Source organism: Nesoenas mayeri (genome assembly GCF_963082525.1).
Source record: "Nesoenas mayeri genome assembly, chromosome: 26".
Classification (NCBI taxonomy): domain Eukaryota; kingdom Metazoa; phylum Chordata; class Aves; order Columbiformes; family Columbidae; genus Nesoenas; species Nesoenas mayeri.
Genome location: NC_137552.1, coordinates 443327 through 458827, shown reverse-complemented (window position 1 = coordinate 458827; position 15501 = coordinate 443327). Strand labels below are relative to the sequence as shown.

The 15501-nt window shown below is 41.1% G+C and overlaps 1 protein-coding gene and 1 long non-coding RNA gene across 2 annotated transcripts in view; both read left to right on the top strand.

The window, feature by feature from the left end:
- LOC308050051 (T cell receptor alpha chain MC.7.G5-like) overlaps positions 1-15501 on the top strand; it is a 368535-nt gene that overhangs the window by 178963 nt on the left and 174071 nt on the right. The gene's annotated exons all lie outside the window — the stretch shown is intronic.
- On the top strand, positions 4695-7072 carry LOC308049965. Its single transcript, XR_013923340.1, has 4 exons — positions 4695-4930; positions 5621-5683; positions 6029-6145; positions 6741-7072. It is a non-coding gene; the product is annotated as an uncharacterized lncRNA (long non-coding RNA).

The window sequence follows — 15501 nt, the reverse complement described above, 5'->3', positions numbered from 1 at the left end:
GAGTCACCATCCCTGGAGGCATTTAAAAAGCATTTAGATGAGGTTCTTAGGGACACGGTTTAGTGTGAGAGTTAGGTTATGGTTGGACTTGATGATCCTGAGGGTCTTTTCCAACTCAAATGATTTTCTGGTGCTCCTGTACGACCCATGGTCAGTGGGCTCAGACACCTTGTTTGACAGAGCTCCAAGCCCCTGTTTTGCTATGACAGTGCTAAATCTATTCTGTAGTTGCAATTCTTTAGGTGAAGAATGAGCTTGGCATAAGAAGTCACAAGCATTTACCTGCTTTCTCATATTACCTAAAACAGCATGAATACTTCGTAAGCCACCAAATGACCCCCAGGCACTAACTCTCAGACCACAGATCATGCACAGTCCTCATGCTCCTGAATGCTGAAACCAAATTCAAGGTGAAAATGTAGACAGCTTCCTGCAGCACAGAAGGATGTCCCTAAATACTTTGAAATGGCACTAAAAGTATTCTTTTTTATCTTTTCCCCCTGCTTTTTATTCAGCTCAACTCCAGGAGACTTTTCAGAGGTGTCATGTAATTCCAAATTGTTGGTATTATTGTAGACCATTCTTTTAAAGCCATATCATGTTTCTTCATGTAGTATGTTAGGACAGAAACCACTCAAGATGTCATGTGACTGCCTGTATAATCCAAAGTTCTGTGTAGAGGAAAGGAAGAGACAGTTTTTGTAATGAAATGTACCACTGTGTTCTGGGACTGGAGTACCACAATGATATAAACAACACATGGCTCTGTACAAAAACACAGAGATGGAAAAAAGACCATATATTTTGGAGAAGAAAGGAGATGGATGAGTGTAATGATTAAGGAGACAAATACAACTTTATTTTCATGTTTCTATTTATCCTGGAAATATAGAACTCGCAGGGTTTCTGAAAGATGGAAGAAACGGAGAACTTGGAAATCCTTTATTCAATCAAGTTATTTGAAATCATTGAACTATTCAATTATTGTTTTTCTGTTTCCCGTTTTGGAAGAAAATGTGGTTCTGGATGCCCTCATGGGATTGCACACAGGGATAATTAGGAAAAATATCCAGCTTTTGCTCTTCTCTTTTTATACCACTTTTGAATACCATGAGGAAGGAGTTTTTTATTGAACTAAGTAGTAGCCGTGTGGGAAGAAGTAAGCTTGTATTTGGAAGTGGGACCACTCTCACAGTTGAACCAAGTAAGTATCGTTATTTTATTTCCAAAAATTATGTTAAAATTAAGGTGGGGGAGGAAAAAGAAATCTAATGCTTTGGGTTCAATCTAAGAATTTTCTGCTGGAACAATCCATAAATTGAACTCTCTCCAGCCAGGGTTTCAAGCTGAATCCTCAGGCTGTATCTGCTTAGGAAGGATTTGGAGATGGTTGGGGTTCAAAGGGACCTCTGGAGGTCATCTAGTCCAGCCCACCTGCTAAAGCAGGTTCACCCAGAGTAGATTGCACAGGATTTCTGTGGGAGATACTAATATGCATTTGAAAATACTAAGAACAGATGTACTTTATTACCGGAATCTTTTGAGAATCATCAAACATGAAATTACATTGAAAACATCCATTAGTAGTTACCATAGGATATTCAAGGCATATTCTTCTCTTGATGGCTTAGTTAAGGAAGGATAATGTTTTTGGTTTGGTTTGGTTTGGTTTGTTCTAGATAAAACCTTAATTAAGAAAACTAAGGCACATCACATTGTGGAATAGATAGCTCTTTCCATGACTTTATAAGTTTAAAGGGAAAAAGAATACAACTTTTTTGTGCTAATAAAATGCTACTGCCAGGACATGATATAAAAATCCCTCCCAAAAGCAAGCAGTGGCAGGAATTTATGGCTGTATTTTCAGGTAATGCAAAGTAGTGGGATTCAGTTGAGGCTTCTGGAGTCTCGTGTAGAAATAATTCTGCTTTAACTACAGTTGCACAGTGTGCACTTGTTTTTGCTGAGGATCTTAACCAGTGAGTTATGCCAGAGAAGCGACTTGCTGGTACACTGGCTGTTGGCAAATACTGGAGATCAGAAAACATGAAAGGCCTTTAAAGATCTTCTCAGATAACAAAGAATGCACAGTACTAAGAAAGTCTGGCAAAACCATGTTACGGCACCTGGAAAGGAAATGTATGTCAGAAGAAAAGCAAAATGAGCCTTTTTTGTTTTACGTGTCTTAACTGTGTGTAATTGGTGCTCTGGTTTTTGGGAAGGGGACTCAACTGACCGTGGAGCCAGGCAGGTATTTCTTGTGCTTTAACCTCCTCTGAGTTGTTATTGTTTGGATTTTCACTTTTTTTCCTTTTCTTCCTCCTAAAATTCAGGCAGTCATCCTCTCATGTTTTAAAGCCACTAATTAGGCACTTTCTATGCATAACTTCTTGATATGCACTTAGATAATTTAAGTCCAAAAACATGCTGATCATAGTTTTGGGGATTTTCCAAAGAATCTGGAGACTGACATTTAAGTTCCTAAGAATTTCTATTTGTCAGATTTAGAAAGACGGCACAGAGGGGACAGAAAGATAATATACAAAAGCATTAAATGGAATCTTATGCAATGTTTCTGTACTAGTTTAATCTTACTAAACTGCTCACAATTTGAGTTTACCTGAATAGGTCAAATGAAGTCAATGAATGTTGACTTGGAGTCACGGAGTTGTGCCTGTTTCCATCTACCTTTTATGTATTTATGTATTTATTTATTTATATATTTAGGGATTTAGGTATTTAGGTACTTAGGTATTTATTTATTGTCTGTGAATTTATGGTGGAGTATTGCTTGGCTTTCACATCAGTTCAGTGTTGAAGTGTGGGTGGTGGGAGAAATGGAGTAAAGTCAGGGCCCCTTGAACAGAAATTGAAAAAAATACCCTGTGATGAACAAGATATTAGACCTGAGGAATCTCTTGTCCAGGCTGCAAGGCAGATGCTGTGCAAAATCCAAGGCCTAATGCACCCTTTTTTAGCAAAAAGGCCCATCAGGATGCTTCTGTCAAATTGGATGTGTAAATCTTTTTTGATGTGTCCCACCCTTTCCAAAGCTGAGCCCTTTTTGGCAAGGAAGGCTATTAGATGATTCTCTTCATTGTCATGTTTTTATTATAATTCATGTTGCTAATATTGTTCTGACATTGGTATGTGGAATCACCCTAGTTTCTCCACATATGTCCTGAGGGCAAAGATTTTATCTTTTTTAAAAAGACTTGTTTTCTGAAAAGACATCCCCTTCAAGTATGAACAATCTTACTTCATTACTTGCATGCCGTATGAGAAATTCTCGGAGGAAGCTGATGCTACATGGTTGAAATTCAGGTTTTTGCCATTTTCAAGCCTTTGTCATTCAAGTATATTGCTTGGAACTGAGAATTCAACTTTAAAATTATTTCATAACAGAAAAAAATACATCTGAAAGTTTTGGAGTAACTCTCCTGAAAGATGCATGAGAGAGAAAGGATACCAAATCCTATGAAAACTTGTAAGCATCTTTTAGGCTATTTTAAAACTCCAGTTTTAGGGCACATTTTTCATTCCTCAATGTTTGTTGTAGTGTTGTACCTAAAGAATCACCACTGACGGTCATTATACTAATCTAAGGAAGACTGTAAGAGGGCTTGTCCAGGGATGTCAAGTTCATAGGCTTTGAGGTGTTCTTCCCTTCATTTTATTACACAAATTTTGCATTATACATCTACCTGCCACTGGAGCTGTGGGACTAAAAATATGGCACAGCACGTGGATGAGAAAGGTCACACATTTAGAACAGGCACAAGAACTTCTGTTGAACTGACTACCAATCATGTTCTCTTTCATAGTCTCCAGACTGGGTTGGAATATCTTACAACATGTGCAATGTCTAGTGAGGAAAACCTTCCCCACAATTAATAGTTCTTTACCTTATCAGAAACTCCTGGAGAAGTGGAGATAAGCAATTCATAGACTTTTATTGAGTCTTTCCTATTTTCCCACCTTAGAGACAAAAATCCTTACTGCATCTGAGCACTTGTTATTGAAAAAAAACAACCTTGTCCCCCACTCCAGCAGCTGTATTTCATTTCCGCAAATAATGTCACTCATTGGAGGAACCTTGCCCAACAGGGAAGCAACAAACTGACTTCTCTTTGCCCTAATGCTCTTGCTATGGTTAGGCCTTTTAGCCACATCAAAACAAGATTTGGGGGAGGGGAGGGAGAGTAAAGAAAAACCAGTTATTCCCTCATGTCTCATGCATATACAAGACAGTCCTTGACAGAAGTGTTATTTTTAGGAATCAAATTGTTGAAAAAGCAGAATACTTGGACGCTTGTAGTGGCATGTATAGAATTTCTCTTCTCATTTGCAGGTCTCTCACAAAATAAAGAATTCACATATAGGCACAAGCTTTGGCAAAAGGAAACTTAAAATGCTGTGGAATTAAAGCTTCCTTAAAAAATCTACTCTCATAGACCCTTTCTGTCTCTGATCTGGTCTTCTAGAAGCAGCAGCAAGAAATAATGACCCCAGAAAAGAAAGGCAGTTAGTAACTGACAATACTAGGGACTAGTCACAGCTGGAGTATATATGAACTTCAGGTGACTTAGCACTCAGGCAAGCGTTTTGCAATAAAATAATTTTATTATTATTATTATTTTTTCAGCCAATCAAAAAAGTTCAGTCCCAGAAGTCGTTGTGATGAAATCAAAGAAACTGGAAGATGATGGCAGAATTGGGAAAGCAGCTTGTTTGGCAAGGAATTCCTATACAAAGAATATCAGCTTGGAGATGTCCTCTAATAAGGTCGTATACGAAATAAATACACCCATTTTGACATCAGAGGGGTTATACAATACTATTCAGGTGGTCAATGTGACAGAAGGCACAGAGGTGACCTGCTCGGCCAAGTTCAACAACAGCACCATTACAGCCAGCACAACATCGCCAGGTACAATTTTGTGGTACAGCCACCACTTATTTCTAAATGTAGCATATTCTAGAGCTTGCTGTTTCTCCTGCTAGTAAGTATTGCCCTGGCTAACCAGCATAAGTGAGAAAGACATCTGGTACATAAGCAGGCAGAGCTGAAAGTTATTTTAAAACATCTAAAATAAATGGTCTTAACTGTTTGAGAACCTGGAGTTGCTTTTTTGGGGAGGAAAGGGGTGGGGCATGAAAACACAATTTCAAAAAAAACCCGTATGTTTACTTAAGACTAACTACTTCAACACATAGCAACAAACCTCCTAGAGTACAGCATGAAATAGTCTTTCTAAAACCGACAAAAAATTAAAGTGGTGGTGTGTTGTTTTGGGGGGCTTTGTTTGTTTAGTTGGTTGGTTTTGTTTGTTTGTTTGTTTGTTTGTTCCTAAGAAAAGAAAATATCTTGGGGGACTGTTTTTGTCATCATGAAGCTCATTCACATAGTAAAACCAACACAACTCAGCAATTCTTTTGTTTCCTAGAATTGCATGGAGAAATTTTCTCCTCAAATTAATGCTAAAATTAGTGATCAATCACCTGAGCCTCAGACTTCACTGACTACATATTCCAATTGGAAGGATCATTTGAATGTTTTGTTAAATCCTTTTTAAAATTTGGATATAGTTTATAATGTCTTTTCTTTATCATGCTACAGAAGAGGAGGCTGAAGAACCAGTAACAGAGAAGGTTTGCAACACCACAGACACCTCTGCACAAGGTTAGTTACCTAAATCGATTCTGAAGTTAAATTACTTTGTCGAAGATAAATGCATGGAAATGTATTTTCTCAGAGGTAGAGGAATCAGAATAAAACATCTTCACAAAACACCACCTGCTTTTTCAAGGTAGGTAGTTTAGTAACAGGCAAAAAATAGGAGGCAAAATCCAGCCTAGACAGACATGCTCCTCTCCTGTTGCTGCCATGTTTCTCTATAATATTTTCCTTTGCTGTTGTTTCTTTCCTTAAAACTATTACCTGTGGTTTTTTTTCCACTTTCTGCCAATATCACAATATCCAAATCTAGACCATGATCTCTCCCATCTTTTCTCTGTCACTAAGCAGATAACAAAGTGGAGAAAGCAAACATGTTGTCTATGGCTGTGCTGGGTTTGAGAGTCCTGCTGGCAAAAAGCATCGCCTTCAATACACTCATGAGTATCAAGTTGTTTCTTTTCTGAGGTAAGGAAGCACATAGCTTGCTATGTACAAATACTGGAAGCTTATGCCAGGAATGAGCGCCTGTATTTGTGTACTTCTCTAACACCACAAGCAGGGATACCACTTAATCTGCTCCTGTTTCTGTTAAATAACTCTTGTAGGAAACAACAACAACAAACCAAACAAACCCCAAAATACAGGCCTTCCCCCTCCCTCCCCCTCTAAACCACAAACAAAACAGCGCCTTCCTGTACAAAAAACTCAGTGCTTGGTGGCTGGTCCCCAGATTTTCTTTGCAGCAAATTTGCTTTCCTCAGGTATTACCTGAAGTGCCTAAGACATCTCATTGACAACTTCAAATAGCAGAACACAAAGCCTGGAGAAAAACCAAGACAAAGAAGGAGTCAAAAGCAAGGCTTCCAAAACACAAACATGTGAAGTGGTGGGAGGAAAGAGAGGAGAGGGGGAGGATTTTTAAATTAAGGTATCCAAAGAGGCAAAAAATAGTTCAGCCTAAGTTGTGTGAGTCTACTTGTCTTGAGCTGACAGCTACCAAACAGTGGCACATAGGCCCAGTTGCATTAAACATAGTCTAAAACAGACTTTGCTCTTCCAGATGGTGGGGAAGCAAGGCAACAGTGATCTGAAGAACAGCAGGAGAGAACATGTACCCGCAGAACAATGTGTTCAACAGCCAATATCAAATCTGCTGGCAGTAACCATCCGGAACACAACACAGCACCCTCCCCTTTAGACATTTTATACTGCTGAATCCTGCCTGGCTAGTTTATTTAGTTTTAAGTGTTGCAACTGCTTTTGCTATTTATTTTTTTTTCTATGAACTGAGAACAGTGTATTTCTCCTCATCTCCCTGCTAGGCAGAAATTGATCTCCCCATTCTTCTAGCCTTTGCAGCCAACCTGCTTCAATAGTTCTAAAATATTCAAACCTCACTCTGGATGTGACCCTTTTAAAACACCTTTTACAGCCATGTTGCATTGCTATCTGTGGAACTCGTGTTACTGCTGAGAGAATTCAGGCACAGCAGATGCTATTTATAACTTTAGTGTTTTTTTAGATAGCTTTAATAACAATAGTTTTCTAGTGTAGATGAGAAGATCTGTGTTGGATCTGAAGTGATTCACTTCAACCAGATGATGTTCAAACATAGGAGCATTTCTTTATTAAACCTGTATTTCTTCTGCAAAGTGTATGGCACATGCGTTTTTGTTATTGTAGTAGTGACCAAAATAAAGATTTACTAAACCATAATGCTGTGGTTTGTTCTGTGTTTTCTGTTCTAAATTTGGGCTAGAGACTGCAGAAATCCAACTGTCCAAATGACCAGTGAGATTAGAAATGCAGCCTTGATAACCTAGATTTCTTGTTGGCTGAAATTGTTTTTTCTAGGCTTCATACAGGGAAGCAGATTTGGCACATTAGGAAGCCACAGTGAGGCCATGAATTCTAGACTTAGGTTTTGTCTTTCAGATCACTCTGAAGAGACCTCAGCAAAATATTTTTGCATCATAGCAAAAAAAGACACACGTCAGTTAAGAGGTAGCTTTATATGAGCATGAGAAAGGAAAATGAACATAACATAAGAGAAGAAAATGTGCTGGTTTTTTCCACTCATTGATACTAAGAGGTCAACAGGAAATAATGTATGGTGGTTTAATGGAGCGATAGTTTCCATAGCAACTTGGTTATTAGTCAAAAAGACCCCAACACACACAGTCACTGACTCATCTCTCTCTCACAAGCAACAGGCAGGATGCTGTGGTCAACATTTTTGACTAAGTCACACCATGCAAGATTAACTCCCCCTTGTTTTGAAAAACAAGTTAACCACATCCTGAAGGGGAAATAAGGTTTTTCACATACTGACTGACTTACTGCTGGCTTCAAGACAGCCTCTGCAAAGTGCATAGTAAGGTCGGTTTAATTAAGGTTAGGTTAGTCGCTCAGACTCTGCAGACACCTGGAGGAAGACCCTCACCCTATGCAGAAGATAAGTGAAATTTGCATGGAAAATCTTATTTAGTGCATTTTACCACTGTAATGTAAATCAGGAGGACTTGTTCACTAGTATTTTTGTCCTTATTTTCTGATGAAACACTGAAACTTTTAATCTTCTACTCCATACCTTTTCCCTTTCTTTCAGGCAAAGCTCAGCCTTGGAGTACCATATCTGTGCCTGTGCAAATCGAGGAATGACATTTTCCTGAGAAGCCCTTGGTTGTGCCTGAGAACTTTGGCAGGATCAAAATCCTGCAGCATTTCACAAGCATATAGAGGGATCTAAAATAGTGTGACTACCTACTCATACTTAAATGTATCAGGCAGATAAAGACATCAGTCTTTATTGTTTCAAACACCCAATCACATTGGCATAGGACACCAGAGCCTCCATTTCTATTGCTAAGAGATTCATGACCTGAGTGATATCTCCATGGTCGAATTGTTCAGACCTGCTTGTGCACCACTGGGAAACCAAAACACCTGTGCCCTCACCAACCCTCTAAAACATCAGTCACCCAAGTTTCTGTTACTAGGTCTCCACCAAAATAGAAGAGAAATTGGTGTCTTTGAAAAGATGGTATGAAGTTTTCAGCTCTGTGGATCATGAGGAGGGAATACTCATCCATCAGTCTCTTACCACAGTCTTTCACTCACCCACAGTGACCAGAATGACTCCCCATTAGAGTGGGCTGGCCTGGTGTCCAGGCCTGTGGCTCCCCTAATACTTTCTTTTGGGTCAGACTATGTGAATTAAGAGATCTGTGTCACAGCTGGCCAAAATAATGTTTATGATACATGATGATGCCAAGGATGGATACTGAAGACAGCCCAGGCATCCTCATACTGAAGCCAAACTGGACACAGTCTGGTTTTCTCACTTTATCTGGAGGAAACAATTTTGGCTATGTCTCACCTCCTTCTGGAAGGAAAGGATTAGCTTCCTGTGGCAAGGAGCAACCTATGCTGTCTTAGACTAACTGGAGATAAGGAGGAACTGGGAACATTGACATTTCACTCCTGTCCATCTGACTACACCGTTTTTGCCTAAGGGAGTATTCTTCAAAATTAGATCTGGCCTAGGGTTAAGCAACTGTTCCCAACACTGTTGCTGTTCTCAGAATAAGAACAACCTTCTGAGATCCATTCATCCAAAGCAGAAGCTTATTTTTAAGTTCCTCCAAACAGTATTCTCTCTCCTGCCTAGAAACAGCTGGTGTGAACATGTCTTTATATGCAAGTGCATATATCCAAGCTGCAGAGTCTGTGGATTTATGCCTTTCTTTGTTGACGTTAATGCTCATGGCTCTTTGCAATGGTACATTTCTCTCTATCTTCGTGTCAGGTCCTAAGGTTCTATCCAGCAGGTCTGGGCCATGCTAAGTTACACAACAAATGTACCTGCCTCAAGGGGCTAGAAAGTTTTCCCCTTAGTAGGTAAGGTCATATGTGTGTCAGACTGGGAATCTGAATGCCTTGAAGTTGCTCATTGGGAGTATCTCCTTACCTCTTGTATTTAATTGCAGTTGAGTTGTAGGTAGGTTTGTTTGAAGTTTCTGATTTACACTCTTTCTCTTTAATTCAGCCATAAAAGATGTTCATCTGGTACATTCCATTTAACAGCATGCCCGTAACCACTAAAGCTATAATTGAAGTCTACTAGAAGTTTCTAGATAAGTTAAAAGTACTTGGGAAGGATCTCATTAAGAGATCACCGAAATTATCACTCGAGCAAAGAGAATCAACAAGGCAAGTCCTTCACTAGTGAAGTTCTCCACAATTTGCTCAGAATAACTGCTCTAAGGTGTCCTCCCACTTTCTCTGTCGTGTGTCAGCAAGGGATTTTTTTCTTCCCTTACCTGGTACATTGCTTTATGAAACCCTCTGTCTGCCATCAACAGAAGTTGCAGCTTTAAAGGTTAAAAAAAGTAGAAGGTAGGAAGAAGTCTGATGTTCATGTGCTTATTATTCTTATTCAAAGCAAGCTGGTTGCCTGCACTTCTCCCTCTGTCTCCTGCTTTCCAATACCAAGAAACAGGATGGCAATTGAAGAAAACAGCTGCAATTTCAATATAGAAAGTCCCAAGCAGTCCAAACCAGGTGCAAAGTGAAGACGTAACAGATGAGTCACAACGTATCTGGGGGACTGTGCCCTTTCAGCATTGCAGCTGGTGCTGCAGGACTGCTACAGATGTCCAGATTGACGCAGAAGACAAATAGTGTCACTACCTAGTTTGGAATCCTGGAAAAGGACTCTCTTGAAGAAGAGTTTTCTTTCTTCTGTGTACCTTGTGATCCTAAGATGTTCATTCATAAGACAGGATAACGAGTGAAAAGTTTAAAATGTCCTCAAGGTCTGGTGTAATTGGGCAACTAAAGTCCTTTGCAGCTTTTAAGTTCAAGATAACTTGTATCCTCAGGGAGTCCAGCATCAGAAACAGTATTCTCCAACTTTTGCAAATACTTGGCCCAACATGTAGAATAATTCAGCTCTTTTCTTTAGAGGATTCCAACAAGTAAGTCTGGGGTGGTTCAGGGGGGACACCATATAATGCACCCTCTCCTACTAAGTATGTGGAAGAAAATACTAACACAAAGTTTTATTCCTTTAGTTTTCCTGAGTGTTTCCAAGTCTAGTTACATTTGCTACAGCACAATCCTGTTTTCAATAAAGAGCTTAAGGAATCAGTTTTATCATCAGTACTTTTATTTACACAAAATGGCAATATTTACAATACTTAATCAAATAATTATGTCATATGACTGCTTTCTGTAAATTTAAGTAATTTTGTTGCACATTTCAAATGGTTCTGTAAACTTGTATTTTTTATTATATTTCAAGAACTTTCATTTTTATGTAGGCATCATCATTGCTTACAGTGTCTTTTCCCAGTTTAAGTCTGCAAGTCTTTTCTAACAGCTACCGAGCCTCATGGGTATTTTCTGGCAAAAGTTTACAGCTCATTGTATGTAAAATGTATGTCTTCACCTTTCTATTGGAATCCGTTGCTTGTCCTTTTGGCAGCTTCTCCAAGTTGCAACTGCTTCTAAGAGGCCAGTTGTCTTTAACTGCATGCTATAGGTTGGATGGGAATGCAGAGAAGTTCAAAGAGCCAAATACTTCTCACAAGATGGAACATCTGCATTTCTACTGACCAGTGATAGCTGCAGTCCTTCAAAGACAAGAGCTTCACTAATCTCTCTGACAGAAAGCGGGTAACTGCCTGATAAAAGTAAGGTGTTGTATGCATGCATTTTTGCAGACTATTCTGGTTTTACAGAGGGTGAAAATACTGTAGCAACCAGGAATTTCAAGACTTGACTGTCAGAAGATTCTACCACCAAACAGCCTCTCAGCCCTTTTGCTCTCAGCAGGTCATAGCGCAGTATGTATTGTGTCTTCTCACTCTAGGACACAAGCCATCCACAATGTGAACTTAAATAAATCCTTTTAAGTACTTTCAGGCAAATGTTCACCCCCAGCAAATCAAGCTTGATCTTATTTCCCCTTGCTGGGGCTCACAGGTATACGCTGTCTAACATCTGTGTGGCCTTTCTGTCTGAGTAAGTCAAAATGGTGATAGCTCTCTCCTATGGCAGAGAACATTAAAGGCACCTGAAGTGAATAAACATATTTCAAAAGGTTAATTGGAAAAGAATAATGAAAACATGGAAAACCGAATAGCAGAGAGACTATTTTATTTTGTATTTTCATTGATATATGTGTAGAGGAGTGTATGTTCTTCCAGCCTATACATTTCTTGCTTCTATAGAAATGTATGGGACCATCCCAGGCAAGATTAAATATCTTTAGAATTTCAGTGCCCAACCTCCCACAAGACACAAAGGATGGTAAAGCTCCACAGCCAGAAAGGCTCTGGCAGCACAAGGCAGGACTCCCTGTTGGAAAGTAAGATGTGGGAAAGCAGATATGCGGTTCCAGCCACCTGGATGATAAAGGAAGATCAATACTCACATGACAATTTGGAACCTGTATTTTCAGTTATCAGAGCCCAAAATATGTGTAATACCATTGTATGCATTTTTGTGGGAATTGGATATGCTTGTATGATGTTTTTTCTTGTAGTCCTCCAAATCATCTGGAGAATGATACAGAATGCAAAGAAGAACAAAGCCAGGGTCCTTACTGCAGTCATTGAGAATCTGATGTTTAAAACAAAAAAGGGGGAAATGTTGGAAAGTAAAATGTGGGAAAGCAAGATGTGCGGTTCCAGCCATCTGGATGATAAAGGAAGAAAAATACTAACATGACCATCCGGACGGTCGAAGACATAATATAATATAATATAATATAATATAATATAATATAATATAATATAATATAATATAATATAATATAATATAATATAATATAATATAATATAATATAATATAATATAATATAATATAATATAAATATATAAAGGGCCTTAGACAGATTACTTTGAAGTACATTTCTCATAATTGTAAAAAGTTATAGCCCAAACTCGTGAGAATGGTATCTTGGGCTGGATAACCGCCCCCAAGTGCATGGGATGTGTGAATGTCCTTGGGCCTGGTCTGTGAATGAGTGGAAAAACAAGTGAGAGAAACATCACATGAGTTTAGTGTGTTCTTAACAACAATCAGTGGAAAAGCACCTTTTTGTAAACATCTCAGTCCAGGCCTGTACCTGTAAATCCTAGAAACTGTCAATGGTGAATAAAGGCAGCCTAGGCCTAGGCCAGCTCTCTGCTTGGCCAGGCTCTGCACTCCTTCCTGAACAAGATCTCTGCCTCTGCGTGAATTTCTGTCTGCGTTCTGGTATGCGTCATTCCTAATTGCTGCAGTGGAGTAGTTGAAGCAACTGGTGGAGCTGTTCCTGTGTGTTCAGCCTTGTCTCCTGGTGTCACAGGTTGCCTTTCTGAGGTGCAGACAGAGACCTCTGGGACCACAGTAGGGTAGGTCTCAGAGGCTCTCGTGCTCATCTGCCACATATCTCTTGTACCCACCACCAACAGCAGCTACACTTGGGACTGGATCCATCAGACCCCTGGAAGACACGTGCAGCATGTAGTGCTGAAGGTTCCTTTCACAGGACTGCAGCACATTGTTCCTTCCTTCCTTCCAGACCCAAGCCACCAGCTCTGTGGAGCCTTCCAGGAACCAACTCTCCCTGGAAGTGCTCTGGCCATCAGCTGCAGACACGGCCACCTATTTGTGCAGCACCAGAGAGCTGCTTGAAACACAGTGAGTGCTTGAAACACAGGCAGGGCCAGGGCAGAACTGGAAGGAGGGATTTTAAATCCAGCCTGGTCTTTTGTGATTGGCTTCAATTAGTCTTCTCAAGACTAGTCTGGGCTGGCTTTCCACAGAAACAGGCACAGAGGTGCTGCAACAGGCGGAGCAGCAACAGCGGCTCACATAGGCACTCACAAACCCAGAAATTTATTGCTAACCTTATTCCTTCCTTCTCAGTCTTTGCCACTGGCAAAAAGCAACAGGGAAAAAGGCTTTTTAGGAAGCAGCCCAGCAGCAAGCATTGAAGAACTAAAATTTGAAGGTGGGAAGCCAGATTTGAAATGAGTTTCCAACCTTCATGCTGTTCAGGCAGCTCACTACAACAGTTACAGAGCACCTCTTCCTCTGGGCATGATGAATAGTCTACTCATTATGTAGTTAGTGTTGGCTCGATGTGCATATATGCTCATGTGTGTACAGTGAGGGCCAGCCTAGAATTCTGTAGGAGAACTGCAACAAGGGAAAAATGGAGCATGAACTGGGCCAGAACACCATTCTATCGCTCCATGGACTTGAACTCTAGGGAACCCCTTGCTGGGGCAGCTCCAAGTGTCCCAGTCCACCTTAGGCCACCCTTAGCCTACATCCCCCTGCATATTCTCCCAGACTTAAGCCTCCAGGTTCAATGGGCTCCTCTACCCACTGCAACACCCCATCCAATGGCTGTGCTGGATCCCCTCTCCAAAGGGTAATGTTGGTGCAACCATGGAAATCAAGAGGAGAGAAAGGATTCAGACAGTCTGTGGAGGGTCAGTTTAGAGTGGGCAGTGCTCCCCAAAATGGTGGCATCCATCGAGACAGTGACACTGTGTCAGGGTTCAGTCAGTGTCTCATTATGTAGCCGTAGGGGGAGCTCTGGCATTCTTGTGAGTAGAACGAGCACAGAGAAGGGATTGTCCCTGCTCTGCTGAGCAGCCCAAACAGCCTGGTCCCCACTGAGTGTTGTGCACATGAGTCCTCGGGGATGAGCTGATGGGCTTGAACCTGCACATCTACTGCCAAGGATGCCCAAGATCTCCCCTGCCTTTGCTGCATTTGCTGCTGGAGGGATCTGGAAGGGCTACAAGTGGAAGAGGCAGATGAAGAAGTGTAAGCATGAGTGAGTGGAGGAGCAGGGTGTTAGGCTGGAGTGGAGGTAGCAGGGAGAGGGACACATCTGCCTAGGGGTACCCTGTCCAATGGGAGCTGGGCTCAGTGGTGTCCCATCCAGGAGCAGCAGGTCAGCAGCACCAAGGGACAGGGGACCTCTGGAAGGACAGCTTGCCACCCCCAGGACCACCTCTCAAGTGCCAGCAGCTTCCTGCACTCCTTCCTCAGAGAAAGGCTGGGTTGGCCTGAAAGCACCACGTCATCTTTTTCTCACCAGAGGTTTTCCTGCCAAGCGAGCGCTCTGTTATTGCAGCCTGCAGGGTGATGGACACTCAGGAGGGCCCCAGAATCTTCACCTTCTTCTATTTTTCCAGTCCCCACTTCTCTCCTTCACTGTTGTCATAGAGTAGGGGAGGGACTAGGAGGTTGGGATGTACAATGAGCCAGCTGGTAGGCTATGGGTGGTTTTAGAGGGCAGATCAACATTGTGGCAGGTGGCTACTACACACTGCCTGTTCAGGAACAAGAAGTAGGTAATGCTTCTTCAAATGACTGGAAGGAGCCTCATGTTCACTGGCCCAGGTCTGCATGGGGTACATGTACAGTGCCTAATCTTGGTTGCTGGGATAGTACAAGCAATTATGAAACCTTCTGCAGAGCATGGATGAAAACTTGATCAGAGGTAGAACTGGTGCTGGATGTGAAGGTGAGGGGCAGCCATGGCTGCAGTGATGATGCAGTGTTTGAGCTCAGGATCCAGAGAACAGAGAGCAATGCAAAAAGCAGGATCAAAGCCCTGGACTTCAGGAGAGCAGAATTCACACTCTTCCAGGATTTTCCTAGAACAATCCAAGGGAATATGATCTTGGACACAGGAGGGGTCCAGGAGAGCTGCTCGATTTTAAGAGTTCACCTCCTTCAGGCTCAAGAATGTTTTCTCTTGAGGAAGCAGAATGTCAAGCAAAGCTGATATGGGAGGGCTCTTCTTC